A 20605-nucleotide genomic window follows, 5' to 3' on the forward strand; every position below is an offset into this window, starting at 1 on the left:
CTGGAAATTTGAGATCAAGGTGCCTGCACGATTGATGCCTTCTAAGGCCTCTCTCCTTGGCTTATAAAGGATCATCTCCTTTTTGTCTTCATGTGGTCTTCCCTCTGTATATTTGTGTCCAAATTTCCTTTTCTTATGAGGACTTCCATCATGTTGGAATAGGGCCCATCGCAGTAACTTGATTTTTTACCAAAATACCTCTTTAAAAGTCCTATCTCCAAAAACAGTCACATCTGAGGTACTAAAAGGGAGTGATTTTAGAACTACAGCATATGAATTTGGGGAAGATGCAGTTCAGCTCATAACAGGAAAGCTGATTCTAAGTACAATGTTATACTTGTCAAAAAATCTAGTCCCTGACCTAGATACCCATAGGTTTATGTCTAATTCCTCTGGAGGGTTTACAAGATGTAGACTAGGAGGCACTATAATAACCCTGTGATAAAACATAGTAAAAGTGAGAAAAGCATTCTTCACTTCTGCATTGAACATATACCCATGGGGAACCCATTGGGTTCAATGTTAAAGATGCTGAAGGAATAAAAATTTCTACCTACACTAACAAGAACTGAGCACCCAACTGTTCTTCTCCATGCCTATTCCTAAGCCCGGTTGATCACACCTTCAGTCCTGTTGTCCCTGTATCTCGTTCCATGATTAACTTAACCTCAGTTTCTTTATACCTTTCAAGAATTTGAACAAGGAAAATTCTCTGAAAAAACTATTTTGCCTGACCATCTTCAATTTTTCTTACAAAATTTTTATGCTTCTTGCTCTTCATAAGACAGTCATGAGCTTTCCTCATGCTTCCAGATTTTAATAAAAGGCTCAAGCTAATTGTTTTTATTCTTCTTCAACTACAAGAGCCACACTGGCTCTTAGATATCCATCTCAACAGGGATGGAAGTTCCTAGCACAGGAAGCGGCAGCAATACTGCCCAGCAAAGGCGACAGTGCTAGTGACAGTGATAGAGACTGGTAAAAGTTATGCCTATGCCTGACAGAGACAGTTCAGCCTTGGGGAACAGAGTATGAGTCAATGTACTTCCTTACAGTTTTTAAAAAAAGTGGTCTTGGCAACAGACATCCCTGTGGGAAGCTGAATCAGGATATGAAAAACAGGGCAGAATTCCATGTGGTTATAAGATTTATCCACCAACATATATAAAGGAACCTTTTGGAATATACATATGTTGTAGGATACTTTAATAGGAGCTGAAGTGCCGTGATAGTAAGATGAGGAAAATGGGCAATTGTCACTGATGTGACCCAGGACAGCAATTTTGTATTATTCCTATGAATGATGCTTTCTTGAGTTGTGTTCTAGGGGGAGCAGTCTACAAAATTGTACATTTCTACCATAGTCTACGTTCACACTGTATTCTACAGAAATGATCCTGCTTGGAACAGTGCAACGGCACATGTTCATGAAATATGACTCAATTTTAAGTCCTAGTTTGGGTTGCCTTTAAGAAACACCTTAGATGTGCATATTAATTTTTGTAGTTTACAGTGCATTTTCACATGTACAGCTATAGTTTTATATTTTTATCTTCATAAATCCCATTAAGTAAACTTACTGTTCATATATAATGGAGAAAGAAATTGAGTCATTTTGCTCTTTTGACTATAACATATTGCAATAGCCCAATTCCTAGCACGTAGTAATTGATCCGATATTTTATAACCATAGAATTATTCATGCATAATTAACCCTATGAAAAAATGTGTGAAAATAAAGATATAATTGTGGTAAAATAGGTGTTTTATATCTTCATAGATATGATAACTCTATTCAGAGTCAGCTACATCAGTAAGAAGAATAGAAAGTCGCGTATATTTTTCAATTTCATGAAGATAGGAATGAACCCCAGGACCCCCAAACTGCTTGATAACCAAATAAAGATAAGATTTATTTTAGTACCACACTCAACTGCAAATAAATGATATTGTATTTTCTTATTCTAGTAGACTGATAAGGGGGAAAGAATTAGAGAATAACTGCCCTGTCCTAAAATGAAAATCCATTCATTTATTCAACAACTATGTATTGAGCATTTATTGTGTGCCAGGTACTGTTCTTGGTGCTGAACCAAGCAGTGAAAAAAAAATCTGTACTTAACAAAAATTAGATTCTGTATTTGTTTATTTCCTCAAGGTTTGCATCACAGTGATTTAACTTTGAAAATCATCATCTAGTTACTTCTGTGATTTTATAGTTGAAGATAGTGTGTAAGTCATGACCTGTCCTCCTGCAAATGTCAGAATTACAACTCAAACTGGCCTTAAAAAAATAATTTACTGGGCAAACATGGTTGAATACGGGAACTCATCTTGAATCAAAAGGTCCTGTCTTTATCAGTATTTATTCTGTTTTCCTCTCATTGGTCTTGTTTACTGGTAGGCTGTCTACATGAGGACTTTCAGACCTCCAGGCTTATATTCTAGCAGTTTAGTAATCTCAGGGGAGAGAACACCTCTTTTCTACAGCTCTAACAAAAATCCCAGATATTACTGTTACTGATCATAATTGGTTTGTATGTCCATTCATGAATAAATCAGTGACATCCAGGCAATGACCTCATCTCCTGAGCTAGTGGAAGGACTTGTCTCATGTGAAAAGTATAAACTCTTACTAAATTAAGGGAAATGGTATTTTTATCAAATAAGTGGGATTTAATGTTGGACATAAAAAAAAAGAACAGAACTACATTCTAACTCTCGATGCATACTCAAATTAAGTGACTATTCACAATAAGGTTAAGTTATTTTGGAAGCAAAGCCAAATTGGGCCTTAGATTTTTGAGTCTTAGGCCAGAATTTTTCAATTGCACTTCATTGTTCGTTTTTATTATGAGGGTAAATAAGATCATGAGCTTAATTGTTTGAAAAAGTAATAATGTACTGAATAAATTACTATTATGCATGATCCGTAGGCAATAATCTTGAAAGTGCCAGTGTCCTGATTTAATTTGTACATTTAAATTTTATTCAATCTGAGTAAATGTGTTAGTAAAGTTATTTGGAAAATATGCTATAGTAAGTGGATTCTTTATTCAGTGGGTCTTTATAATGACCAGTTGGAGGTGAAAGTAATGTTATGGGCTAAGGCAATGAGACAGAATTGTTTGAGGCACGTTTCCATTCCAGTAGGGCTTTAGGGCTCTCCCATAAGGTTCTTCACAGTGGCCCTCCTTGGTCCACTCACTCAGCTCATTCTGGGCTCTGAGTACTATCAGACTTCACCAGGATCAGCCTGCAGTCTTGATAGCTCTTTCCCCAATTCCATGACCTACTTCTGTCCTAGGGGAAATCATTCCTTCTTTATTGCTTCCCAGAAGAGCCATACCTCTTACTGTTACCTAGTCCAAGCTCGTACTGCTTGCTGCACAACAGGCTGATAAATCAAAACACAGATGAGGCGTTGAGGCAAAGAACAGCAACTTTATTCAGAAAGCTAGCAAACCAAGAAGATGACTAGTATCTCAAAGAATTATCTTATCCAAGTTAGAATTCAGGCTCCTTTTATACTAAAAGGGGAGAGGGTATGGCTGATTGTTGCAAACTTCTTGGTTCTGTTTCAGACCCTGGAGGGAATGTCATAATTCTTAGTTCTTACAGCTGTCCATGAAGGTCTGGTCACAATGTTCCTGTAAACCTTCAACAAGACAAGTGTTATTCTCTGTTCTACAACTTTTTATCTCTATGTGAATGAAAAGTGTTATACCTTTAAAGGTCAAGACTGGCAGGCAGAGCCTTGAGAAAAGGTTATGATGTATATTTCAGGCTATAGGCAACATTCCTTTACAAAGGTGCAGAGCCAGCATGACAAAGTACAGGCAACTGAGAACAAAGTTTAGAGCTTAAAGGAATAGATCCAACATGGAGTCAGGTTTGTCCTTCCCTGTTACATTACCTCTTCTAAAAATATTTTTTCTTCTTATCTGGTAAGAGACATTTATGACCTATTAAATCTAGATTTAGAAACAGCAACAGGCCTAAAACCAGTTCTTTTCTTGAAGAAAGGGAAAGTTTAATATTTAAAATTTCTTTAGAAGTGAGAAGAAATTTTATGTTCCATTCTTTTAATATAGCAAAGAAAAAATGTTATATTTTCATATTAAAACAGTTTGAAACATTTAGCCACAATTATAAGTTATAATTTTTGGAAGTTATCATTTTGCCATTATAAATTAAGAGTTTTTAAAGAAATGTGATAGAAGTTTAATTTTTTAACATAAAAATACACCTATATTATATAAAAATATTTATATAATAAAAATTCACTAATCTAAAGGAAGAATTTGTTAGGAAAATTTGTCTTACTGTAACTAAGCTTTGGCAAGCTAGACTTAGATGAAGTCCTAAATATTTAGAACAGAAATGACTTTAGAAATTATCAGGTCCTTCCAAAGCACTTTACAGTTCAAAAAACTATTTAGATTAATGATTTATCTAAGTATGTAATTACAAATATTAAATTTCTGATCATTAGTTTCAAGTATATAACAATTATATGTTTATTGTTTTATTTATTAACTTATTGTATTTTTTTCTGTAAATTGCCTACTCAGGATGGCATCACTTCTTAAAAGTGTACATTGCGTATAATGACAAAACTTCAGTATTCTAGAAATTGTTTCCTCCATTATTTTTCAGGAACTCATCCAACAGTCACAACATTTATGAGAAAGAAACACGCAAACTCTGTATCTAGACAAAGCAGGAGGAGCTAACACTCAAAACCCAAATGGATGGAAAGAATGTTCACAGCAGTGAATATTTCTCAGGTAAGGCATACAGGTGGAAGTAAATAAAAGATATATACAACAGATAATGCCATCCCTGCATCTCAGGAAATCCAGCAAAAATTACTCTTTGAAGATAAAGCAAAATATTTAAGGTAGGATAAAAAACTAAATATTTGCACTGCAACAATAGCATCAAGAAGAAATTGTCTAAAAGCAGAGGAGACAGGATGAAATGAGACATTACATATACAACTATAATCATAGAAGACAGTTTGCTCTGTGAGAATGGAAGAAAAAAATCCTTGCATGAAGGGGTGAGAGAAAGAACTATATACTGTCACCTGTTATCACTGACAAAGAGTGAAAGCTCAAAAAACTCAAATTCAAAATCCTTCATCATAGGAAAATCTCCATTTAGCCTCAAACTCCTTCCTACACTGCTGACATATGAACTTTCTGCAAAAAAGGAGTCTAGAAAAATAAGTGGGGTTGGGGATAAGAATTAAATGAACAATGATATAACAATATTTATTATAAGATAGTGTCACCACTGGACAAAAGCAAAGCATATTATACCTAAATATTTCTGCTTGGATTTTAATAGTTAAAAATTATTCCCACTCATTAATAGTCAACGTACCTTCTGAACTTTCCTTACTGAAGGTAATATAACATTTGGACGGAAAAAAAAATCAAACAAATAAAGATCTTCCTAGAAGTACCGGAGAGGTAACAAGAATAAAGAAAAGCTGGGCCATTCTTCTGGGGAAGGATGGTGTTCCAGGGATGTGTGCACTGTATTCAGAGTCCCTTTTCTCTAAAAGCCATTTGTTGATTCCAGATATCGTGGCTGAGATGCTGAAGAGCACACTGGAACGGCTTTTTGCAGCTACAGGGGCAGAACAAGGACTCTAGCACATATCAAGAGGGATGCCAGGTGAACAATCCTTACTCTGTGCATAAACCCCCAAGGGATCTAATTTAGTGGTGGTAAAGAAAATTCACTGAAGATTACATTCCAATTTTAAATCATCTCAATCCCAGAAATTCCATTATAATAATCCTAAATTGATAGTGACCCAAGCACTTGGCAGAAAATATATCTCTTTAGAGAAATTTTACTTCATCGTAGGTGTCAAGTTTTTCATTCAAACATTTTTGCAGGTGCAACACTGAGTACCCAATAAAAACAATTAGATAAACATGGAGGTAAAACATGAACAAGATCAGCAGAAACAACTGAAAATAAGAGATCTACAAATAATGGAGTTATCAGTGGCAGACACTAAAAAACATAAGTAATAATACTAGCAGAGAACTGAGAATTATTTTTTAAAAAGAACATAATTGAAATTCTAGAGCCAATAAATATAATAAAGGAAATTAAGGTTTAAAAATTAAGGTTTAAAATTAACACATAGGTTTAAAAAATTAGACGCAGCTAAGGAAAAAATAGTAAGCTAAAAATTAGGTTAAAAGAAAATACCTAGAATAGATGACAAAGAAACACATGATTAAAATATAGAACAAGAGAGACTAAAATATAAAGAGAATACAGTGAGAATTATAAAAGGAGAAGAGAAAAAGAATGAGCCAAAGCAAGATTTGAAGTTATTTATTTGAGAATTGAAATATATATATACCAAGCCAAAAATAAGTACCTGTCAAGTTCCAAGTAGAGTAAATTTTTAAAAATTCAGATAAATGTAAAAAATATATATATATACATACAAGTGATTGGGTTTATTACAGAAAAGAAGGTGAGTTTTAATATTTAAATGCCAGCTAATGTTATTTATCATATTAACAAAATATATGAAGACATCTGTTCTTCATTCAGGAAAATTCTTTAACAAAATTCAATATTCATTCAAGATAAAAAACTTACCAAACAAGGAGTGAATGATTATTATTCTGATAAAATAGATATAAAGCAGTCTTAAGTGTGAAATGCTGAAAGCTTTCTTTGAGATAGGAATCAAGACAAGGCTACCTCCACTTATCCTCTATGTGTCACTATTCTAAGGATCCTTACCTGTGCAGTAAGGCAAAGAAAATACTAGCTTAAGTAATTGGAAATAAAGACTGTCACCATTTGAGATGACAGATTCTTACATGGGGAATAAAAGCAAAGGTAAACTATTAGAAATAAATTAATTGTTAAGTTTCTTTAATACAAGGTCAATATACCAAAAAAAAAAAAAAAGAATTTCTATATATCAGCTTTTATGGACTGAATTATGTTGCCCTTAAGTTCTTGTGTTGAAGCCCCAAATCCCAATGTGGATATATTTGGAAATGAGCCCTTTAAAGAGGTAATGTAAGTTTAAATGTGGTCATTAGGATGGAAACCTAATCCAATATGACTGATGTCCTTATAAGAAGGGGGACAGACACCAGGGATGCACACACAGAGGAAAGGCCATGTGAGGACCAGGAGAGAAGGCAGCCGTTTCACAGCAAAGGAGAGAGGCCTCAGGGGAAACCAAAACAGCCAATATCTGGATCTTTGTTATTTAATTCACTCAGTCTGTGATATTTTGTTAGGTAGCCAAACTAATACATCAGCCAAAAAATTAGAATATGGCATTTTAAAAATGACTTATAATTTATAATTGTATTAGAAAAAAATTGAAAATCTAGTAGTATTAGAAAATTTTTTGAAAATAATTTCAGTATCTGCTATGAAAACTTCTCTTAGAGAATTTTCTTCCAGAAACAGACCCAGAGGGAAGAATATATATCAGGAATCATATGCAAAAAAAAAAACTATTAAACTGTATTGCCATTTTGGAAGAGAATTTAATACATGGGACTTAGGAGTACAAGGGAGAATTTCTCTGCATACCTCATTTTTCATGCTTTTTACATTTTTAATTATATGAATGTGTTATTTTTTCAGAAACTTAACTTTGGTAATTTGATTCTTTTAAATAAAATTGAAGTAAAATTGATTTAAAGGAATTCTTTTATAATATAAAAGTTGTCAGTCTTTCTGCAACAATGATTTAATGAAACAAAGATGAAAGAAGCCATCACCAAAGTTATTTTGCTTTCAAAAATTCTCTTCAAAGTTGCTATCAACATTTTTCATATTGTCAGTTCCACTTAAAATATTCGATGTCATTTCATTTTCATTAATAAAAGAATCATAATTCCTTAGTTTATATCCACACGTCTCTCTATATATGGATTTATGTTTGAATGAAGGCTGTTTGACTTCTTTGAGCTTCATTCTCAGAAGAAATACCTTTGTGATTAATCTGATACAGGACAAACTTTTAACCAAGTTTTCATTTCTATTTTGTTTTAGAAAAAATTTTACATGCAAGTATCATTATAGATAATATCTTTGGTATAACTTCCTCTTAAAACCAGCAGTAACATATGTTCGGGCATGTATTTTGGTCTGAGAACTAAATCGATAAGGTAATATAGGAAAGTTAATGGTACAAAAATTCCCCAAGCTAACTTCATCATGAAATAAATAATTATTTAATAATAAAGTATTGCTAATTTATTTCAAAACATGTTTACTGCCACTTCTAGAGATACCGGGTTGACCTATTGAATAATTATTGGTTTAGTTTGTGCTTGATGCCATAATGTATATAGCAGACACAAAGCAGATAAAACATTATTTATTCTAGACAGAAGTTTCTGGATTAAAAAGTAAACAATGGTTTTAATACTGTAAGTGTTTGATGGATACATAAACTGAGCTATGTGATTGTGAAAGACCAGGGATGGGAGGTTTAATTAGTTATATTATTCTGAAACAACAGAAATGATTTCCAAAGAGAAACAATGCTTGATATTATACTTGAAGTCTGGATGAGATTTTTGCACTTCCTTCACCCCAAAAGACTTCCTTTCTAGATGATTTCCTTATTGCTGTTAAAATGTGTTTCTCATTACATCTGTTACATTTCTAATCATACCTGATACTGTGATAAAACTGAGCATTTCTCATACAAATCTCTCTCAATATTAATTTTCATTCTAGTCTTTTCTGATAGCCATAAATTATCTTACATTTTCTTCCTTTTGCTTTAAAATGTTACCCTTTTATATAATGTCTTCTGTTCAGAATTTTTCTCCAACAACTCTTAAATCAGTAACATACAGACCATTGAATATAATATGTATTCTTATATGAATGCCACAAAGACATCTACTAAGCCATATTGGCTTTTTCCTTTTCGTTTATGGAGAAATTTTTGAACATATGCAAAAATAGTGGAAATAGTGTAATGAAACCTCGTGAACACAGCTCCATCCCCAAACCATCAACATCTGGCTAATTCTGCCTCATACAGACACCATTCAGATTTGAATAAATGAAAAGATATTCATGCTTGTGAATGTTAAGACTCAATATTAAAAATGTCAAATTTCCCCAAGTTAAAATATAATGATAATATAACTATAATCAAAATCCCAATAGCCTTTGGGTGTAGGAATCTTAATAAATTAATTCTAAAATTCTGAAAAAAAATGAAAGTTTAGATCGAGATTGCTCAAGACTCCTAAAAAAGAAAAGAATTTGAAGATGGTGGGATACTGTCACAATAAATCATTGCATATGATTATTTCCCCCCTTGGTAAACATTGCCAGTTGTTTTCCAATTAAAAATATGGGAACTTGGTTTAAAAAAAAAATCAGTGAGGAAATAATTGCATTAAATAAACTACTTGAAGCAATTACTTTCTGGAGAAAAAAAAATAGACTCCTATCTCATATTAGACATTAAAAAATTCCATTTGGGATCAACATCAAAATGATATACAGATACTTGCTAGTATTTAAATAACATATTTATCTTACGAAATTCAGGATAAAAATGATATCTAGGCAAGATATAAAGCAAATCATAAGGAAATGATTACTATATTTAATTATATAAAATATTAAACATCTTACAACAAACTATCACATATGTAAATGTGAATAAATGGAAAGATTATTTTCCACAGATCTAATAGAGAAAATATTAATGTCAATAAGATTTACAGAATATTTACAAATCAATAATAAAAAATACTCAGTAAAGAAATCGGCAAGAATGTGTATAAGTATTTCAAAGAAGATAAAATACAAATGTCTAGTAAACATATGAAGAGCTGTTTAACCCAACTAGTAATAAGAGATGCAAATTAAAACAGCTTGATACACTTTTACACCCATCATATGGGCAAAAAAATTAAAGCTATAACAAAATGAATTACTTACAAATATATAGAGAAGTGAGAAGTCTTAAGCACTATTGATTATAGTGTAAATCATACAAACAACTTTGGAACACAACTGGCAGTTTTCAACAATGTTGAAAATAAGTAAACTATACTAAGAAATTTTACTTCTTATATATGATCTACAGAAAGTTTATACTTGTGTATAGAAAGAATAAAGGTATAATAGTATTCTTTCCTGCTTTTTCAGTATTCCATGAGCTCAGGTGGTTCTCAAATATCACAAAGATTTTGATAGACTCAAGATTACTGCTACCTGTATCTAAATTTAAAACTCTATGGGCTCAGATGCATTGCCAGTCTATGGTGTGTGTATCTTTAAAATTTATGGTGTATGCATCTTTTAAAAATTTAGAGCTATTGTTGGCTTTGAAAAGCATGAATTTACAGTGCTATTTTTAATGGAAATTAAAGCAATCAAATTTCACTTAATTTTAATGGAATAAGCACTCTTTAAAAAATATTTGATCTTTAGAAAAGAACAAATCACCTTGTCAGATAGTAGGACTTGTAACTGATACTGTTCATGCAGAGATGATAGGAAATATGATGGAAATTTTCCGCTGGCTGAGTTAATAATGAGTTTGACTGCAAGTAACAGAAACCTTGATTAGTACTAATTTAAGCAGGTAGACATTCTCTTATGTGATACTAAGGAGTTCAGAGATAGCCAGCTTGTAAGATTAAAACAGTGGGTGGACACCATGGATGACACAGTGGGGGGATTGAACAAAGTAAAGTTTGCATAAGAAAGACAAGGGGAGAGAGAACAGTGTCAAGCACAGATCTTTCTGTGTTTCCGTTACTTTTATACTTAATGCAGTCGTGATTTATCCGCTTGACTCTTTTCCCTAGATCTTTGCAAATTTGTTGAAACAGGAACTACACATTAATTATTTTATGAACCTAGTAAATGGAACAGTGTCTTCCCCCACAACAGAGGTTCAATAAATATTTTTAAATTAATGAATGAATTAAAGTTAAAGAAATAATTCATACATCAAATAGGTGTTCAACCAGTTGGTATCTAAATTTTCTTTCCTCTCTTTTGTTAAATTCTAGTGATACTATTTTATTTTCAAAATTATAAATAGAAGTCCAATAAAATGTTATTTTTACTAATTCTGATGTTTTTAAAAACTTCTAATCCAAAAGAACATAAGGCAAAAGAGTTTATAAACAATGAGTGAATTTTAGGGTTTTTTTTAAAGCCTTGAGTTTTCTAATCAGGACATCACTTAAATGATTGCATATTTGGTACCACTATTTTCTTTACAAACAACCGAAAAATGTTGCCTATCACTTGTATTCTTTGGAACAGTAGATACTAGTAACTTATGTGTAGCACATTTGTCCTTTCTTTATCAAGAAAACTGTCTGTTGCTATTACTACAAGCTATTATTTTGTAAGGGATCTCTTTTTGTTCTTAGCATACGTCAGACATAATAAATAAAAGAAGAGTAAAGATTTTAGAAGTGGAGAGGTACATATATAATTATTATCAAATGGTTATTTTAAAAAGACAAATTTAGAATTATAGCAAAAAAGATATTGAAGCTATACTGAAGAGTAGGGGAAGATGAAACCACTAAAGGATCTTTCCAAAGGTTGTTAAGTTCCTTAAAAATTACTGCAAATTTATGACTTTACTTTCTACACCCAGAACATCTTTGGATAACTACAGGAATATGACTAAACAAGAAGAAACGTGTTTCACTAAGATAAGTTATTCCTTTGAATTATTTGATTTTTTTCTGATTATGCAACCTTTCTGCCCATTGTAGATTAAATATGAAATTGTGATTTTTTTCTATTAAAAATAATTTTCTTGGAACAACAACAAAAAAGACTTTTTAAGATTTCTCACTGAGTTTTGTTTATATATCATATAGGTCTCCTCGAATGCACAGTCCATTCTTTCCAGGAAAAACAAAGGAAAAATAAATCAGAAGAGAAACAAAGGTAAGGCAACTGTTGACACTTGTCTCAGAGTTTAAGAGCTCTGTAGTATCAGGGGCTGTTTTGTTTACTAAGCCCTTTATAGTCTTCTCTTCCTTTAATACTATCCTCATCAACTTCATCAAACATAATTTTTTTTTTACAAACTTTGATACCAGATAACACCCTAAAAATACAGTAGAGATCCCAAAAGTGGGCTTCATTTCCCATGTTATTTCTATAATTGCCCCACTCACTTCAAATTTAAAAAAAAATTCTTAACATAGGTTCCTGACATTTTCTCAAAATAAAATATGAATGAAATAGTCTTTATAAAAACTTTACCAACTAATTAATAACAGCTAGGTTACTATGCAAATGCTACTTCAAAATGAGTCACCTGGTTTTCTAATGTGATTTTCAAAGTGTGACTTCTAGACCAGTAGCATAGCATCATCTGGAATCTTGTCAGAAATGCGAGGTCTTGCCTTGCCTCTCCCAAACCAACTAACCTGGAACCTCTGGGATCCCAGGCAGGGCCCAGGATTCCGTGTACATAAGCCCTCCGGATGATCCTGATGCAGGTTAAAATTTGAAAAGCACTGCCTCTAATGCTGCATGAGTAGAAATTTTGGAATCTCCCTAATATTAATAACATCACATAGGGAAATAACATAGTTTTGTCACTTGGAATTAATTTGTTTTTGTCTTGTAGGATCAATTATCTTAACCACAGTGCATTTGTGCTTAGTCTTGTAAGTCTGAAGTGAACTGAAGTAGGAACTTCAACATCAGATGACAAAAGAAACATATTTAAAAAAAAAAAAACTGCTATGATAATAAATCCCAGGGAAGGAGACATTTAGATGGCTGATAAAATGTATGACTTTTTACTAGAAGGTATCAGGTTAAGGGTCTTGGATAATATGGGAGTTTTTAATCATAAATTTTTAACCTTATTATTCAGTGTCCATCCTTTTCTGCCTAACTTGCCTCAATGTAAGAGAGAAGAACACTGCATAGGAACCCATGTTAATCATGGCCACTGCCCTCTGACAATTGCTTGATGCACTTAAAGAAAATCTGTAACCTCCTTGGAAATACTGCTTCAGAGAGGTTGAATTTAAATGTATCGATGTTTTGTTTTGCAATATGCTGCACTTACTTTCAGAAGGGTACAACAGCTTACGCTAGCCAAGGATTTGTAGAATTGTCAGTAGTTGGAAAAGTCTCAACTGATTTGAGACTTGCTGTTTTTAAATTATGTTTTGCCATAATGTTTTCATAGTTAACTTAATCCTTTTATAAATTCCTTGAGAATTTCAGAATTTACTGTCTTTAAATATTAGGGATTTTTATTTGAATATTGGATGCTGTTCTCTAATTCCTAATCAGAGGAATAATTGCAGCCAGTTCCACTGCTGTCACAGTAATGGCAATTCCACCCAATGGGACTCCTTTTAGTAAGATAAATAACTTTCAATAATAATTTCCCTCATAATTATTATCAAGTAATAAAGCACAAAAAATGATGATTACATGAAAAATGGAATACAGTTAAATTTCAGAATTAAGTAACAAAGTTGAGCCTAAACTATGGCAATATAGTACAAAACAGGATTTCAAACACTCTTAAGACTACTATAAAAATAGTCCGTGGAAAGCACATGTGTTCCTTTGATGCATTAAAATTTATCAAGAGTGAGTTAGGGAGAGAAGAGAGAGGAAAAGAAGCGAGATGAGAAAAAGAGGGCGATTGTATAGCAGAATTAAACTTATAATTAGGGTACTTGAATATAGTTATCAAATGGAAAATCTAAATTATATAAAGCAATCCATTTATCAAGAAAAATACCCCAAGCTACAGTAAAGAGTCTGTTAATAAATATGCCAGTGTCATGTAGATTGTCTATATCCTGCAAGATTTGAGACAGGAAATTAAGGGCTTACAATACAAGCTTTGTGAGAATCAGAATGTCCTTTGTAGTGATTTTACAACAGATGTTCTAAATTTATCTAGACATAGCAATGGCATTGACTGTTAATTGTCACTGAAAAGTGTAATTTCACTAAAGGAAAAGGAAAAACTGAAAAAGATAACTATGAAACGATTTTTAGAGAGGACAAGTTAACCCATACAATAAATACATTAATAAGATGATGTTACACTTATTCAAAGACTTTTTAAAAGATCATTTGTATGCGTTCCTAACTTAAAAATAGACTTTTTGCATATGTTATGAATTTTAAAAAATCTATTTGAAACTTTAGAAGAATGTATGATACTTTAAGTAACAACAGCAAGAAGTGTATCATGATCATACAAAAACTGCAATCCTTTATACAAAGAAGCACTCCAATTATTATTTGTTGAACAAAAGTTACAAAGATTAAGAACAATCATTTTAAAGTGCAGTTATAGCAATAAAATATCACTAAGTATCTAAATGTCTTTCCTTGAAATGAAAATATCTAACAAGGTCAAAAACATCAGAAACAGAGATCACAACCTGCTACTAGCACCAAGTACAGCTACTGGTGTGTGTGTGTGTGTGTGAGAGAGAGAGAGAGAGAGAGGGATAGAATCTTGTTGAAAGCATCTTTCAACATTTATTCCCTGGCAAGAATTATTTATAGCCCCAGGGTGTTATAAGGGTAAATATAAATCAGAAAAAAAAAAAAAATCCCTGGTACAAAATGAAAAGAGACTCCTTTCCCTGCCCCCTTTCTTTCAGAGCATTGCATTAAAAACAAAACAAAAAAAATTATAATTGTAAATTCTTTCTCTGTCCCTTGGGTATGCTGGAAATCATTTTGAAACCTAAATAAGCCTCTTGTCAGGTTTACAAACCAGAAATGTCTTTCTCAAGGACCTGGGAACATCTCTTTGCGATGTAATCATCCCTTATCTCTCAGTGCCTATGGGAATGTAGAAGCCTAGCTTCAGTGAGCTCTTGGCTCCAAAATTCCCACCTGCAATAGATATTGGGTTGTTGTTGTTTTTTTAAAATAAAACCAATTAGCTAACACAAATGGTCATCTCATTTCCAGATGAAATTAGGATGAACTATATGTGCAAGTGGTGGTGTCAATTTCCCTTACTTGAGGACTAATGATTGTTTGTTTATCTTGAGAATATGTGTGCAATGCCTGCATCTACTTGATTATATGAAAGACTGAGAGTTCTTCCTATCTTAACAATCTCTTAGAAATTGCCTGTGATGTGCCTAGCATCTGCTTCAATGCTTATTCAATAATAAAATTGTTTTCTTTCTTTTCTATATTTGTTGAACCTTTATCTGGGTTGGAAGGAAATTTTGTTTTTAGTTACATTTCCTTAACAGTGTGTAACAGAGGACTTTGACACACAAATACCTATGAATTGGCTGAAGATATGTTAATAATACAAACAAAGCAAGTGGTCAACATTTAAAGAAAAATATTTTCTCCTACACAATAATTGTTATTTGCATGAATTTCTATAAGTATTAATCTTTATTTCTTCATTTAATACCAGTCAAATTGAATGCAGTCTCAAGGATGAGAAACAAAACAGCAACAAATTAGAGGACTTCTGTTCAGGCTAGGGGGCTTAGAGAAAAAGAAATAAAAAGTGATGGAAACGGAAATACCATTTAGATTGTGAAACAATGAGAATATGCCTAAAGGGTAATGGAAAAGTTGTTAAATAAGGTCGCAGTGGTTTAGAACCATTAGGTACAAAAGACTATTCATGGGCTGGGATTTTTAAAACTTATTGTGGAAGAAAGGAACTCATAAATGTAAAATAAGGGCTTAGGGGCCAAAGGGGAATGGGATAGTAAAATAAATAGTACAAGTAAGAATAGGATTAAGTGACTAAATTAAATAGGAACCTTTCTGAGGGCGCTGGACTTCTGTTTAAAAATGTGAAGTGTAGATGGTTGCATAGCTGAGCAGAATTATATATGGCATAAATTGTGTAATGGTTAAGATTAAATCAATAACAATTGGCATTCAGTTGTTTATGATAACTTATTACACATTCTATTTATTTTCTTCTACTTAATATAGTGATTCAGGGCACAAAGGGAGCTCACTGTGAACAAATATAAAATATAGAAAATGAAATATACTTCATTTTAACCAATTTTTCTTCAGTGTCTGTAGGTCAGGTGCTACAGAAGATAAAAAGACAATATAATCTCTGCCTTCAAGTACAGTACTCTGTAGAAGATAGGCGTTGATCAGCTAGGTATTCAATCACAATTTATTAATTGCTTATGATAAGGAAAAAAATTATTGTGAGCTCTGGCTACCGTAGTGTAATTTTAGAAAGTTTTAATGGCAGCACAACTTTGGTTCAACTTACAATACCTTTCAGTAACAAAGGCACAGCCCCTAAGAAGAACAATCATCAAGCAGAAACATTACAAACGAACCCTAGCTTTGAGCAAATCTACTGCTTTATAAAATCTTTTAAGATAAGTCACTTAGGGAAATGTACAGTAAAGATTATTGAACTTTGGTACCTTAAATAAATTATTAATAAGCCAATTAATCTTAACAAAAATATTTTTGCTTTGTTAAAATATTTTATCTGTGGTGTTTCTTCTTTAACAATATCTAATAAGGTAATATTCAACTAGGAGATTAAGCCATACATTAAATAATCTTAACTTCCTTATAGAAAGGGACATGCAGTGTAGAAGGCGCATGTATTCAAGGAGCATGTAATATAATGCTGAATGGGGTGAAGGTATAGACAACTGATTATGAAAGGGGGGAATATACATTTTGCAAAATAGACCCAAAAATACAGAGTTTTCTACTTTACAAAGTCCATCCTTATATCCTTGTCTCCTAGTGTAAAATGGACCTTGTGCTGCCGTTACATTATATTACCTGCAGTCTTCTATTGTACTTAATTAATAAATTTCCATCTCCCTTCACTAAATGTGTCCTACTTGGGGGCAAAAACCAAAGTAGCTTCACTTCAAATTAATTCACTATATAATGAAGGAATAATAATTAATACTATATCAGAGTTCTAGAAATCAAATTTGATGTTACAGCTATTGATTAAGCAATTAATTTCTGCCTGGTATCCTTGAAGAATTTAATTGATTTTCCCCATCCTCCCCCCTCACCTCTTCTACGTGATCATGACTATGTGGTGACCATGACCAGCACGGGCTACAAAGCATAATAGAAAGTATTTCCACCAAGTATATACATCACTATAATCACAGTGTCCTTTCTAATAACCCTAATATTTACTCCATGGGACAGGATTCTCTTTCCCAAATGCTGAAGGAGTAGAAAGGGGCACTAACTAGTGTCAGATCAGAGAAAGAACTGAGGAAGCTAAAACACTGAGCTTTATATCTTTTTTTTTCCCCCTCAGCATTCAGGCTTTTGTGGAACATTACTATTTGTTTCAGAAAATTCTTGACTCTGTCAGTCGCTGTAAATAGGATATATATAAAGTTCTAAAGCAATCTGTTCTACTTTTCCTTTTAGTTCACCTTATCATTTGCTTTCCTAAATTCAACTATTTGGGGAAAGGCCTATGACAGACATTGGAAATTTTCAGAGAGGAATGAACTGAAATGCAGGTCATATGGACACATTTTTTTTTTAAACCAAGAATTCATAATAACATTTCTGATGAAGCAGATTGAGAAAGGAGCTCTTTCTCAGCTCAAATAAATGATTTCTTCCATGTTTGTTTTACGTATGGATGAAATTCTATCTATTCATTGTCTTTGCTAGGAAAGAGGTACTACAGATTTATTCTTGAGGACCACACACTCTAAGAGGTTCGTTTCCTCTTATGGAAAAAGAATGAAGATTTTAGGAATCTTTTTAGGAATTTTAGGAATTCCTACACGAAAATTAAGTCAACATCACTGTGTACCTATTTGGGCTAGATAATTAACCTTCCTAAAGCTCAATTGCTCAATCCAAAAAAAAAAGTAGGAATATTATTATGTAATACTTCCTGGAACTGTAAGGAAAATTAAATTAGGTGATATTTATAAAACAGTAGGCAGGGAACAGACACACAGTAGCTGCTCAATTAATGCTAGTTCTCCTGTCTGATAAATGAAACTGGAGAATGTGTCGTTAATTCATATACTGTTTCACTTATAAATGACAAATCCAACTTGTCACTTTGGTATCTACTGAATACATATCCAATATATGTACAATATACAATATACTATATATATAATAGTAGTATATGATAGTGGCACAAAATTATCTGTGGAATTGTTTATTATGTAATCCCATGTCTTCAGAATGTTATCCAAAAAGGTTCAGTAGTTATTTATTATTTTGGGGGGTTATAAAAAGAATGAAACAAACAAAATATACAAATACCATATTGTTCATATGTAAAAAGATTTTCATACATTTTCTGAGACTTTCCTTGAGGTGTTTTTTTGGAGTGATAATTTAACAAGAATGACTATAAAAGAAACTTTTATTTTAAACCAATGTTAAGTTAAAACTAACCCATGTTTATATCCAGCTCAATACATGCCCCGTCTTTTTTCTACGTATTATTTAACCAAAAAGATAAAATTACATTTTCTACACCCGTGAAATAGCATCAGTGTTCTCAAGCCACATATCTCATGCCCATCTTGTTTGAGCACTCTGTCCCAGCAAGTCAAAGGGGGTTTTTCTGGATCAAGTTGTTTTCGTCTCTAGTCTCCATGTGATGCACAGAGTATCTCGTTACTCTACAATCACTTTCTTGAGGAAAGGTAACGGGGTTTGGGAATGTACTAATATGTCACTTACATACAGCACTATGAAATCAATATCCCAATGGGTGAAGTTAAAGAATTTCTCCTTTGTAAATACAATTCTCCTCTTTAAAGTATTTTAATCCAAAAATTATAGAGCAATTATTTTGTAAATCATTCAATCACAGTACTCCCATCCACCACCCCCCAAAATGGGCTAAACACCTACATTCGACAGTCTCATAGCAGTCTTTGAATTAGACATGAACTAACTTTTAAGCATTGTCTAGTTATTATGGATGTAACACAGAAAGAACCCTTAGCACTTATCAGCTTGATTTCTATATCCACAACATTTAGCTAAGGTTTTTATCAGTAGAAAGAAAATAATACTATGCAAGTTTGAGTCTTCTTCTTCCTTTTGTATATCAAAATGAATACTTACAATCTTCTGTTTTCTCCTATACTCATTTCCTCATGTTGTCCCATATCTCTTAGAATTTATCTATTTTTTAATGACTACTCAGTGTACTTTTGACATAATTGAGCAACAATCTGATCGGAAGCATTCGATGTGCTGGTTAATGATATAATCACATGGGATTGTTTTAAATTAAGTGAAAACAAAGTCTGGAAAAATCAGATTTTAGTCCTCTGCGTTCTTCTCCATCTCTTTTTTTGTACTTCTGTTTATAAATAGAGCCGCTCAATGGCCGTTATTACAAACATTGAAAAATATTAAACTTTGCTGAAGTAGTCAGTTTTTTCCCTTATTTTCCCTTTTTTAAAAACATGAATTTCGATGTTCTGGGAAGACCAAAAAGGTGACAAACAATATGTTCTATTATCTTTCTTTTTTTTTTAATCTTAAATAAAAATGACCCATAATGACTCACAATTATCAATCCCGGATGGTAGGTTAATTTTGTTATTTGTGTACCTTTCCATGTTTCCACGTAAACTTGAAAAAGTAGTATGAACAGATCTTGCCTTGTCAGTTAAATTTTAGGACAGTTGATGCTGTTGCTCTTCAGTCGGCGTGTGGCTGGTGTATTTGCAAGACCAACACGCATGATGCATTTGTTTCTTTTGATGTCCCAGAGATAGTTTTCTTATAATAACATTTTGGGAAAATAACTGTTAGTATGATTATAGGGAGCAGCCTAAGAGATTGTACCTGACTTGCTGTGGCACAAATAATGATTCACCCTGCAGGGTTATTATGAGGCGTTGGAATCTTCACACTCCTTTAATTTAAAAAATCATATTTTAAGGAATCTCTAAAATAGCCCACTCATATAATTGTATGCGATAAAGTAGATATATTTTAAAGAGCTTAACTTGATTTCAGTGACCCAGGATATAACACGAGGCTGCTATAATTTGGCTCTGTAAACTTACCCAAGTCATCTAAAAGCTTAACTTGGCCTTAGTTTTTTGCTGCATTTTGTTCTGTTTTGTTTTCCAGATACAGAATAGCTGGGGGTGTACTTGTTTTTTAGGTCACTTTCAAAATGATCATTCTGTGTCTGTATAATTTATACTTTAAAAAACTATGACTAAATAAGCCCGTTTAAATCTGTTAATGACTATGGCAGGATCTAGGCAGTCTTCTTTAGCTTGAGGTTGCCTAAATATTTTAACTTAATGATTTTCACATTTCACGGTATTTTATCATCTACTCAGATTAAGATGCTTTCTCTTTCTAGGCTGACAGGTTTTTTTTACTTTTTTTTTTTTTTATCACAAAGATACAGATTTCCGGAGTTGAAGAAAATGGGCAGAGTTTTACATTTCTTTTAAATCCCCATGCATTAAATTCTCAAAAGATATCCTGAGGGCCTATGAATTAAATTCAAAGTTATACTTTTAAGTCCCTATGAATTAAAAGCTGAAACAACTCAAAGATATCAAGACATTCTCCA

General features: G+C 32.5%; 1 long non-coding RNA gene across 3 annotated transcripts in view; it reads left to right on the plus strand.

The window, feature by feature from the left end:
- The window catches only part of LOC105085979 (uncharacterized), a 37990-nt gene extending 26215 nt beyond the window's left edge, over positions 1 to 11775 (plus strand). For 2 of the 3 annotated variants that reach the window (XR_004136381.2, XR_836881.3), the window contains exons 5-6: positions 4660 to 4790; positions 5593 to 5735. This is a non-coding gene — a long non-coding RNA (uncharacterized LOC105085979). Of the gene's footprint in view, positions 1 to 4659; positions 4791 to 5592; positions 5736 to 11668 lie in introns of those variants that run through there. The other variant, XR_004136380.2, reaches the window with a different exon arrangement.
- The last annotated feature ends 8830 nt before the right edge of the window (positions 11776 to 20605 follow it).

Source organism: Camelus dromedarius, chromosome 2 (assembly GCF_036321535.1).
Source record: "Camelus dromedarius isolate mCamDro1 chromosome 2, mCamDro1.pat, whole genome shotgun sequence".
Classification (NCBI taxonomy): Eukaryota; Metazoa; Chordata; class Mammalia; order Artiodactyla; family Camelidae; genus Camelus; species Camelus dromedarius.